At 45.0% G+C, this 12,431-nt stretch overlaps 1 long non-coding RNA gene across 2 annotated transcripts; it reads left to right on the forward strand.

Moving 5' to 3' along the window:
• Positions 1-16: 16 nt before the first annotated feature.
• On the forward strand, positions 17-5,621 carry LOC106025989 (uncharacterized). 2 transcript variants are annotated; one of them, XR_001199603.3, is made up of 3 exons: positions 17-1,458; positions 4,596-4,819; positions 4,926-5,591. It is a non-coding gene; the product is annotated as an uncharacterized LOC106025989 (long non-coding RNA). The 2 variants fall into 2 exon arrangements; XR_010046727.1 differs by having other exon boundaries at positions 17-1,545; positions 4,596-5,621.
• The last annotated feature ends 6,810 nt before the right edge of the window (positions 5,622-12,431 follow it).

The raw sequence follows: 12,431 nt of genomic DNA on the forward strand, positions 1-12,431 counted from the left end.
GGGAAGCGGCGAGAGCGGCCGCGATTAGCATAATAGTATAGAAACAAGGAAACTTTTCCGAGCTGTCAATCAGGGCCCAATCAGCTGACTGTCAGCTGGGACGGGCTGGGTTAACCCTTGCCGCGCCGCAGCTCGGAAGAGGGAGGAGGGAGTGGGCCCGGGTGCAAAGTTTAGTGCAAGAGCGAGAGTTTTCCCGAGGGGCAGCTGGAAGCCGCAGCACCCAGCAGGACTGTGTGCGTCCTCCGGAGCGCGACGGAGGCCTCTGGCTCATTGATCCCGCGCTCGTCCGCAACCCGCGCCCCTCACCGCCTGCGCCCCGGCCCCGGGGTAGTGAATCGGCCTGCCGCTTGCTTTCTTTTCCTGCACTCTGCAACTCTGGCACCCCAGGTGTCTGCCCGGGGACCTCCCTTCCCCGCGCCTGGCTGCGCCCTGAAGCTCAAACTTGGCCCAACTCTTTGTCCCTCTGCCCGTGCGGGTGCAGTGGGCTGGCTGGAGGCGCGGGGTGGGGACTGCGCGCGGGACGCCTCTGGCAGTTCGCCCGCCTCGCGGCGTGGGGTCCCCTGAGGGAGAAAGCTCCTTCGACCACCCTCTTGGGAAGGAAGGAAAATAAGTTGTTCCGGACCTATCCCAGCGGGGACTTAGTGGGCCGCTGGCGTAGCGCGCCCTTGGGGAGCAAACATCTACTAGAGAGAGTTAACTCCGGTCCCCGGCTCGGCCTTGGCTGGAGTTTGGCCTCTGAGATTTCTCTCTCTCTTGCTCTCTCCATCCTCATCTGAAAAATCTGATATCTTCCCTCTGTTAAAAAAAAAAAAATACCGAGCTGCGTTTCCTTCCTTTACATTTTTACATTTGACTTAATTATTTCGGACTTGATTATGATCCGAAACTGTGCGGGGGGGGCAATACCCCACTCCTCCCTAGCTTCCCTGCAAGGGTTAAATTTTAAACAGCTGTTTTTCTGGAGGAGTCCGGAAACCCAGAATTTGGAAGAGATGGGGGAGCGCCCCCTCCCCGCCTTGCAGATAGGTAATAACTAGTTCACATTTCTAGATCGATTCTTTTAAAGCGGCGGAAAATAAAAAAAAGGAGAGAGAGAGAGAGCGAGGAAGAAAAAGAAAACAGAAAGGGACTAGCAACTCTTTTCTAAGATTTTAAAGCGATAGGCCAGCCAGAGGAGCTGAGATTTAATTGGGAGAAAGCAAGATTGCATTGAAACCGACTCATTTTTTATTTTTTATTTTTGGAAGACCAGCCCACCTGCTTGGAAATTGGAACTCTTGATTCCTCCAGTTAACGTAATGCGTTTGGTGTTAATCATATTTATTTTATTTTATGGAAGGGGGAGGGCTCTAGGAGCACTTAAAAAAAAATCTGAGAAGCCTGCAAAAGGATCGAAGACTGGGAACTATTGTTGGACCCAGTTGGTTTTTACCTCAACAGCGCCACCTTTCGGCAAAGGTCAGTTGAAATTGATCCGCGTCCAGTTTTGTTTAAGTGGAAAGAAGCTGGTTTCCCAGCGTGGGAGGAGGAAAGAGGCTCAGAAAAGTGAGTTGCGCGGCCGTTGGAGAACTTGACCTTGTAGGAAAGGGCCGGGGAAGGTGCTAGCAGATGCGGGGATCATTTTTACCCTCCTGTCCCCCTTCATTGGTGAGAGGCCAGGGAACCCAGAAGCCCTGGGGATATAATTCTGGGATTCCCCATAACAAGACCTCAAACCCTTTAAAAGGATGAGTTTTCAGCGGGCATTATGGCAATATCAATAGAATTAAAGTTACCTGTAATTCAGTGATAAATGAGGTGTCTCCAGTAAGATTAAGTGCAGCGCTCTAAAGTTGTTTATCTGAAAAATAATTCTCTGAAAACCTGACTTCTGACACCTCGTCATATATTAAGCCACCTTCCGCAAACACTGCACTTCAGAATGTCCTGACCCACCGCGCAGCGAGCGACACGCTTTACTATTTAGCAGGAGACCTTAGGGGTCGCTCCCTGCTTCGCGCTCCAGGTCAGACCTGTGTTCATTTCTCTGATCCTGGCAGCCTTGGGTTTGGGCGAACCCAGGAAATGGACCTGGAAGCCTCTCCAGAACATCCTAAGCCTAAAGGACCAGGGCTGTTGGTACTTTCCTGACAATATTTATGCAACCCAAGAGAATTCTCTTGCTTTCTTCCTCTTTGACAATATTTTACCTCGAAATGAAGTTAAAGGATTATAGTTGGTGTACTCAGAGGAAAATCCACTGCTTAAATTACATGAACATTAGGTTGTTTAGCATTGTTCCTAGCAAGCATTTTCCAGGTCTTTTAAAAAAACTCACTGGCAGCGAACATCTGAAAGGTATATATCTCGTGTAAAATATAATATTTTGTGTATTTAGGAAGAATTAATTTTTTGTTTATGGTAATTTGAAAAATCCCTTTGCATAGCATTTTTGTGAAGAGCTGCAAAGTACGATTTCTACCTCTCAAAAACCTACTTTTGGCAGGAACATTGAAGCTGCTACACTTACAAATAAACATTTTATAAACAAAATTTGCTAATGACGAAGGCCATGCCCTACAGTTTCATGGCCACATACCTCATTGTTACAATTATACACCATTTCTAGAAATGAAATGCCTGTGTTTGTGCAGCTAAATGTATCATTATCTGCACATTTTTATGGTTTATTTTTGTTCACTACCGTCAAGCCATGGTATTTTCCTTTCTCTTATTGCAGAGTCTTTCATAGTCTCCCATTTTCTCTTGAAAACAGAGGGTATCAGAATTACTTTTTGGATGTGTCGCAGGCGTGCTCTCTGGCTTACAACTTAATTCTCATTTTTGTTTCTTTTCCTTTATTATTTAGTGACTCACAGAGGTGTCTAAACATTTACAGTTCTTTGCTAGAAGCATTGCTTTTATAACAATTGAACTCTCTCATTTTAATTAGTACCATTCAGGTTCCTGATTCTCTACAATTACAGCAGGCCACATTTCTTTAGACTTTTTTTGCTAACGTTGTTTGTTTCACTTCTGTCCAAGCCAATCTAATCCAAATACAATATGAACTGTGTTTTCTACTGCTTAATATCCCCTCAGTATATATATATATATATATATATATATATATATATATATATTCTAGTAATCTCTGTAGAACAATATACAGTAATTCAGAAACCATGCGTTTGTCATCATTGTCCAATTCAAACCAGTAGCGTTAAAGTTTCTGAAAGCAATGAATATTTATAGAAGATCCTGAGGGGGAGGAGGGCATGGGTCGAATCACGTAGAGGATTTCACAATAGTAACAAAAACACAATTGTAGTTTCATGGCTGTGGGTCCATAACAACTTAATGCAAAAAGGGGGGAGAGAGAGAGAGAGAGAGAGAGAGAGAGAGAGAGAGAGAGAGAAAGAAAAAGAGAAGAAAAAGAGAAGAGAGAGAGAGGGAGAGAGAACAGGAACAGGAGAGAGAGAAGGGGGGCTTTTGTGTCCAAGTTACAAAGATGAAAATCTAAAAAGAATATATATTTCCTGATGGTGAATTATAGCAGGTCACATATGTTGGAATCAGACATATATAATCTGAAGCAAACAGGATGTATCAAGGATAACGTCAGATCTCTTTGTTTATTTAGGAGTTGGTTTTTATGGTGTAGAACTAACCAGTGTCCACTAAATTGCACAGTGCAACCAACTAAATTGATTTGAGAGAGGGTTCTTGGGAGTACCTGAGTGAGAAGCCATGCACTGTTCTCAGGTCTAATGTTAGACAAATCCTTTTAACAGTCCTCAGTTAGCAGGGTAAGTAAATCACAAATCACTGTTAGCAGATTCATGGAAGAAAATTAATAGAATCAGACGAGATAATCTGATAAGGGGAAAGTTGCTGAGGAAACAGTCTTGCCTCGTTCTGCAGGATGTGAACTACAGTCTGATTACTAGGAGTCGTTATGAATAGGTGAATTATGTGCTAAATAATCATCCGAGTAATTCTGCATTTATTAATTCTTTTCTCTTTAAGCAATTCACGGTTGTAAGTTAAAGCCACCCTCTCTTTGAAGACACATCTTTTATAATTTTTATTAGAGGCAATTTATTATTTGCATTACCTGTATTTACTTCATAATTGAACATTTTGCATTCAAATTTATGTAATGCATTATGCTTGAGAATATATTTCTGCCTGATTAGCATAAATAGTCACTTACCTCATGAATTACTAACAAAGTTTATCTTAAAATATAGGTTTTTTTATTAAGTGGAACACAAACATATGTACAATAAATTCTGATTTTCCGATGCAGTTAGAGAACAACTCACATTATGGGGAAGCCAGGGAGAGAAGCAAAATGTAGACAAATGAGGCAGATTTTTTTCCAGGGGTAGCATTTACACGGGGCAGGTGAGGGATGGGGGAAAGGGCCGGAGGAGGCGCTGGCTGTTGGGGTGATTGACTGGGTGATCTCACCGTGAAATGTAGATTCTGACCAAAAGGTGATTGGTGCCCGTCCCCTCTGTGCAGGACCACAGTAGTAAGTCAGTAGTGACAGAACGGGGAGAGGCTGTTGGTTTTATTTTTATTTATTTTGTTTGTTTTTGTCTTTGCAGGGCTCTTCCTGATATGAAGTATTGGCTTTTCACAAGAGATGTGAGAGACCCAAATGTTTTCTGGGAAGGTGTGCCTGATTTCACCCAGATCTGTTCCCTCCCTTTATCTGATCAAATCCCAGCGCAGCCTGGCAGACAAGAGTCACTGATTTAATACACAGCTTGGGGGACCCGTGAACACTGGCATTCAGAGACCTCTGTGGTTTCCAGCAGGAGACAGAGACGTAAGATGATGGGTCCTGTTTTCCAAGATTACCGCCTTTCTCTATTTCCTCTTTCTCTTTTCAGGGCCTTCTGCTTCTGCTGAGATTTTTCTTTTCCTTCAATTAGGGACTGCCTGTGACGTGCTCTTCCATTCTCATCGCTTTTGATCCCAGCTACAGCTTATGCCAGTGAGGGAGTTTATCTCCAAAGCGCTCGACCCTTCAAAGATTTTATTGTCATCAACTCAGAGCTGCTCTTAAAAAAAAAAAAAAAAAAAAGCAAAGGAGATAAAATAAATAAATAAATACAGGAAGCTGATATCAGGGAATCTTTTTGCAGGCGGTGTCTTTTATGCCTGATAACTGGGCGGACAACAGGCTCAGTGGTGATGCTGGCTCTGAAGTTTTATCCTCTTCCTGCTCCTGCTGAAGGGGGATGCTTACTTCTTATTCCAGACTTGTTCAGCAGCCATCTGACCTGGGAAAGAAATGCAGTTCTCCAAAGTACTGAGCAAACTTGAATTCTTCTGTGGTTAAAAAGAAAGAATGTTGAAGGAGATGTTTTCTAGATTTGCGAGCTTTTGGCTTTCTTTAGTCCAGGCCTGGGGAAAGGGGTCTCTACAGCTCTGTTTCACATTATAGTTCTCATTTACCTCTGAGGTGTGGTTGAGCACTCTTGTGCATTGTTCTGTGCACTGAAACACCAGATGTATCCATTCAGCATCCTCTGATGAAGGTCAGAAATGGGGCTCACACCTCTACCCATCCCAAATAAAAACTGGCATCAAATATAGCCTTGTTGATAAACTTTTTTTAATATTTAGTATGCTGTAATGGTGATGTGTACTCTTCACTGAATATAAATGCTTAGACAACACAGAAATGGGAAATATTACCAAAGAGGGGCTGGTCTTCCTGTCTACTCCAGCCCTTAATCCTGGCCTCTGGCGTGGTCATCTACACTAGCTGAGGTGTTTGTGTGATCTTTTCACGGGACAGAACCATGGCACTGATGAAGTACCCTAACTTTATACCCTTTAGGATGCATCTACCTCAACCTCAAAAAACAGTTTTGAGAACTCTAGCTTTTGCTAGAATTCACCTAATGAAATCTCATCTCCCGTGTAGGGTAGAGGTGGGCGGGATGTTTAGAGGCCTGATCTTAATTTTCTCCTTCCAACCAAATTATGCATCTGGATCTGAGCTACCCGCAGGCAGGGCTGGTTTTTCAACCAAGTATGGCAGACGGCGGAAACATTTTAAGTTCTTTACACATGAGCAGAAGAGAAACATGGGTTATACCTTCCACTGTACAACCAGCGCCACAGCTATCCCCTTGAGCCACGGTCCAGCAGACACATGCCACCAGTGACTCATGGTGCATGCACCAGGGACACAAGCCCTGGCCTTCCCTTCTCGTGTTCCTCATGCTGTATTTGGGTACTTGTGGTTCTGAACCCGAGCATGGAAATGTCCAGCCCTCCCCAGCAGGCTCCAGCTCATCTGGTTTGGCCTACTCCATGCTAGCTAAATCTCTTTGGGTCTCAAATGTGCTCTTGACTATTTTTAATTGGCTTCCCAGCTTTGTGCCAGCTTCAGATGAAATGATGTGCCTTTTATACAACTTAACCTGTCTGAACCAGGTCCCTGCTTGGCAAGCTGGGCTACTGTCATGATCAACAATTGTTCTCCTACAGAATGGGGCCACGGAGGAGCCCCCCTCTGCTTTCCCTGGGATCCCTGCAACTTGTTGATGACAGCATTGGAAGTGTCAATACCCTGTGGCATCCGAGCTACACGATCAACACAATGTGACCTAAAAGATCATTAAGTCCCCTAATGGACATTTGAAATTGACACAGTCTATTTGGTAATTTTTAAACTCAATTATCCCATCTGGATGTCCTGTGTAGATCTTTCTAATGAATTCTGAAAGTAATTTCACTTTTTTACTGTGTAGGTTCTCTCTCTCTCTGCAGAGGGCAGAGGATAGATTACTGAGCAACCACACCACATTTCACACCTGCCATGGTCTTTGTAAACCTTTGTCCTGTCAAAATGCCTGGTAGTGGCCCACAGCTTGGACCTCAGAGACTAATAAAAAATAGATACAACCGAAACAAACGAAGTGAAGAGCTCTGCAAATGCATGAGCATTTGTGAGCCTCCCTGGTTTTTCCCTTAATGCCAATTTCGAGATGAGGAGAGGCTCAGGGGTATTTTCGTAGACAGAAGAAGTTCAGATTTCACATGTGAGCCTCTGAGTGCTCCAGATCCATCTGGTCTCTCTTGAAAGGATCTAAATGTGCAGGTTTTTGAACAATTTCCCCTCTGAGGTTCCCACCTCACCTCTTTCTGAGGAACCTAGAGATAACAAACACACGGAAAAGGCCATGGGTTATTTATGATCTGTACTCTCTGTGCTGCCCGGAGATCCTGGCTTGAGCTGGCTTGGCACACCCAGTCTGGGGTACTCAGGACTCAAAACAAATGATGAAGGTTCTTCAGAGTGTGTCACTGACTGTTGTCACTATTGACTGGTGGCCCACTCACCTTCTGCTCTCTGCAAATCCCCTCTTCCTCCAGCTCAGCTGTCAGACTGAAAATGGCCTAGACTGCAGGAAGAGGCCAAGAAAGCTCGGGGATGCATGGAAAAGGCCCTCTCAGCCCCTGAGGCTGACAGTCAGATGGGTGAAGAGGGCCACAGACACTTCCATGCTGGGCTGCTTTGGGGCGCTGATGGGTCACCCCACTGTAGAGTGTCACCAGACCAGAACTGCTGCTCATTTACATTGATATTGTTGGAGCTTTTGATGGCAGCATGGTGAGAAAAAAACCTGACGCGTCTCACGCTCTTGCGATGCTTTGGAACCAGGCCCATGGTGTGTGCGGAGTAAATCCTGCTCTGTTCCCAGTGACGTGAGTTAGTGACCTCTGTGAACCTCAGTTTCTCCCCCTGTCAGAGTTGGAGGCAGGCTTTTGGAGCACGATGTGTACCTATAGCAAGGACTTAGCACAGGACCTTCCTGACAGGGAGTGCTGCAAAGAATGTTGTCTGTAGGCATGCACCAGGGACCCTGAGGACATTCCCTACACACCGCCTTGCAGGAGGGATGTGGGAAGTAGTTCCCTCCTCTTTCCTTTATGCATCAGCTTACCTTGGACTTGGTCTTGTGTTTCACTCTGTCCGGAGTCTGCAGGGTTTTGCCCTCCAAGAATTGCACCGTCTTTCACTTTCCCTGTGCTCTGTCCTGGACCCTGCTCAATTTTGACTCTTCCTTGGGTCTTGAGATTCCTCTTCAAAGCCTTACCTGAGTCCTCTTACTTTCTGGCCCCTACCACAGGCCGGGCCAGGTACACAGAGAGACCTTATCTGTGTTCAAACCCTCAGGGTGACCCTGTTAGCTCCTTAACCCAGAGCATCTTTGTTTTTTGGGGGGAAGTACCAGGAATCGAACTCATCACCTCACACTTGCCGGGCAGGCACTGTGCCACTGAGCTAAATCCCTGGCCCTTACCCAGAGCACCTTGATATATAGAACAACCCTGTTCATCTCTGTCTCCTTCTGTTTCCCGGGGCCTGGTACACAGAAGGTGCTCAGCACGTGCTTATCCAATGAGAATGACTTGAACGCACACTCAGATCCCTCACCTGTTTTTAAGTTCTGAACCTTCACAGAGTGTCCTGCTGAACATCCCAGAAAACATGGACTTTGATAGGGGCAGGGCAGTCGCAATACAGCAGTTCACATGTCCGCCTCTGGGGTTGACTGGGCCATCTTCCTGTCATCAGGATGCATGTCTGGTTCGGAGGGTAAACTGTATCTTTCCAAATGGAACTGGGTGGAAAACAGCGGAGATGCACAGGCCCTGGAGCCGAGGTAGAATGCTATCAATCTCGCTGGTGAACTCCGTGCAGGGAGGGCTGGGATTAAGCACGGGGAAGGAGGCGGGGTGGTCTGCTAGCGGCTCTGCCTGCCGCTGCCCAGAGGCCCACTCCTGCTCTGCGTCACAGCTGCTCTCCACAGCTTTTGGCCACAAGACAGATTTGTAATCTTTAGATGATAACACAGAGCCTGCCCCACTGCCACATGCCCAGATCCTGCCCGTTCCTTAAGGCATGGTACAGACGCAGGCTTGCGGCTGAAGCTCTGATCAGGGTCAGGTACGTATTTAGTGACGGTTGTTGGTGCTATGACAGGGGTCTGGAGGCCTCTTGGGATCCCCTTGGTACAAGCTCAGCCTCTCTTAGTGAGGTCTGAGGTGCAGCGTGGGAAGCAGCTAGGTGCAGTGGTTAGGATGGGATATGGGACCTGGGAGGAACCCTCTCTGTGCATTTCTGGTCTCACTGTCCCTATCGGCATAGAGGAACCACTTAGTCTTCTGTGGCTTGCAGGTGAAAAATGTTTGACCTAAACTGACTTAAGCTAAAAGGGAACTCATTGACTCACGTGACCAAAAGTTCCAGGCACAGACCGGTGCCAGGCCTGGCTGGAGACGGGGGTCATATTGTGTCACTGGAACTGGCTTTCTTCCCTCTGTGTCAACTGAAGACCAGGGTTCCCATGGGGACAGGATGGCAGGAGCAGTTCTAATTCTAAATCCTTCTGAGTCTGAGACTAACACCAATAAGGTACATGGGAGTCATGGTTTGGTCACATGAGGCTGGCTCATCTGACTGGTTCCCCGCTTACCCCTTGCCAACCCCTGTGGCAAAGTGATGAAATGCCCTATTGGCTCAGACTTGGACTCAGGAAGGGGTGGGACAACAGCTTGGAATACAGCTCTAGAATACTGGGGAAGCCCGCCTCTCTGGGCGACACTGAGGCCTGCTACCAGACTGTAACATTAGTAACACTCCCAATGGCCCATAGGTACATGACACTCACCAGGTCTTGGCCTCAGTTTCAACTCACCCATAGCAGCAGCATCCCTGGAAGAGATAGCTTGCCTGTGACCAACGAGGAGACTATGGTACCTTTTGGGATTCCCTTAGGTACAGTTTAGAGGGCTTTCCATAGTCTCAGGGCTGGTGAGTGGTACAGGTATGGATCCTGGAAACGGCCACAAAGTTCCCACCACTGATCACTTTCCTTTATTATCTGCTATAAGAGAGAGTCAGGAAACAAACCTGTAACACAATGTAATGTGGCACAACCTAAGGGGATTACTGCCATATAATGCAGAATCGTGTCACACAGAATATTTTACACACCCTGCAATATTGTGCCGTATCAGGGCAGCCACTGGTCAGCAGACCCTCTTTGTACCCATGCCAAGACCATGTCTTGTGAGCATACCCAGAGTGTGCATTGGCTGAGTGACGGACAAAATGCCTCATTTCATGTGTGCACAGTGGGAATCCTTTGACTCAGGAGCCATGTTTCATTCCTATGTTTTTCTTTTTTGGTCTCCCGGGAAGAGCAAATGTCCAGAGGAATTTTGAGGCACAAGCAAGTGACCTATAGCTCCACCGCCTCCCATGGGTTGGACGTTTGAAGATGTTACACTGGACCTGGGCCTCTGAAACTTTCTTCTTGGCCAGTGTTTGTAGAGAAGATCTGAGCAAATATGTTTTACTGACTGGTGGCAGAAGAGTTAGGTGCAAAAGGATGCAGAGCTTTAGAAATTAGTCCTGGGAAGGCCGTGGTCCAAAACTGTACAGTGGAGGCCATGTACCCAAGAGTGGCGATATGTACTGAGTATTAAAAAAAAAAAAAAAAAAAAAAAAACCCAAAACAAACAAAAATAAAAAGAGAAAATAAAAAATAAAAAAAGAAAAAGAAAACATGCACATTTTCATTTATTAAATTTATACAGTAAAATATATGAGTTTTTATTCATTTATTACAATTCATTTCTTACAATCTAAAAATTATTAAACAGAAGTATAACAATATTTATTGTATCTCTCATATACTATGAAACATCACAAACCCCCACAAAACATGTGTTATGCCACACTGATGTTTTAAATGTTGTAACTTCACATTAATCATAAACAAACTTGCTGCTACTCGTGACCTTGAAGTCATACACCTGATAGGTGTAAAAATACTTAACAAAATAGTTTGCTGTTACATCTCAGGTCAGCTGCCACCCCCAGAGGATTAATCTTCCCCTCCCCCTTTGTGAAAATGTCCTTGACATTTTGAGATGTCCATAAATATCCCTCCACTGGGACTTGCCTCACACAACTACGCACGGTCTTTCTAGTGTTAGTGTGAAAACAAGGTTTTGTGTTTTACTTAATAAGAAAGCATGTATTCTCTTCCTCCTCACCTAGGTAGAGATATTAAGGCAAGTACATAACGTTGGGTTTCCTCTCTTCTCTCTTGTCCACCACTCTGTAACCCAGTGTTATGTGAGACATTTAATCAAAGCTTAAAAGCAATTACAAAAATGCCCCTGGAATTACATTCACATTGGTAATCAGAATTGCTAATATCGCCCTCTCTCCACCAGCCTGCTGGAATCCTGGTGTGACTTCTGTTCCCTGCAGGTGACTAAGAGACTGGTCATGAATACAACACCCACCAACTTTGTTGGAATTTACTACAGGAATGTCTGCTTCCAACAGCTCCATGAGTTGGGTGCCAATGTAAGTTCCTGCCCTTCTTGGCCCTGGCAGAAGTCTGTGTGTTTTCTTTGCTTTGAGGTTGGTTTCCCAGCTTGAGCATCAAGTGAGATTTCTGTCCATTTTCTGTGCTCCAGCGAGAAAAGGTTTAGGACAGAGTCTTTTAAAAGAGAACAAATGGATAGATTTTTACTTCCATAAGCCATCATTCTGTCCCTGCATTTTAACCTTTCCTATAGATAATTTGGTAGTGATGATGATGTTGAGGATAGTGACAACAATATTAAAATTACCAGTTTATGGAAAATTCAAGAGAAGAAGCAATTACATAGACACCATAATGAAGCAATAATTCAAATGTACAATTTAGATAGGATATTCTCAAATGTAAACCTGCTGGTTTCTTTAACAAATAAATGACCTGTAAAAAATGGAAGGGTCAGAAGGCTAAACTTGAGAGGAAAAACTGATTCTCTTTTAGATCTAAAGAGGTGACTGGAACCTGGAAACGTTGCGGCCATGGTGGGGGAGGAGAGGACCATGTTAGTTCTTTGCCTTTGGTTCTCTTTTCTACAGTTTGGTACTTGAGATGAACTGAGGTCTACAAGTATGAAATGGAAAATTACGGAAATAATCAATAATAGCAAGCGGTTCACCATTCTGACCAGTGAGTATGATGGAAATCTTGAGCTATCCTGTGTCATCCCACCAGGAACAGGCATTAATCTCTTCCAAGGTCTCTACACTTTAGGAGATATGACTGAAATACAGACTGAATGCTAAACTTAAAAAAAAAATCACACCGAAAGACATGTTGTTATTAATCCCTTTCCATCTATCCCCCCTTGTTTGGAACACTCATCCTGTCATTTGTGCCACCTTCTGAGACAGCTCTGAAAGTGCTACTTCTTTTGTGAGCATCTTTACAAGGTCTGTTCACCAATCCAGTGAGTGCTGCCGCCCAGTGCCATCCAACAGGAAGGGAGGCTCGTAAAAATATTGCAATGTCTCCTCGTCCACTTTTTCACAGGACCTGTCACTGTGTGACTTCTGGCTC

This window comes from Cavia porcellus, unplaced genomic scaffold (assembly GCF_034190915.1).
Source record: "Cavia porcellus strain 051 isolate PalLab524CR breed Dunkin Hartley unplaced genomic scaffold, mCavPor4.1 scaffold_4, whole genome shotgun sequence".
Classification (NCBI taxonomy): domain Eukaryota; kingdom Metazoa; phylum Chordata; class Mammalia; order Rodentia; family Caviidae; genus Cavia; species Cavia porcellus.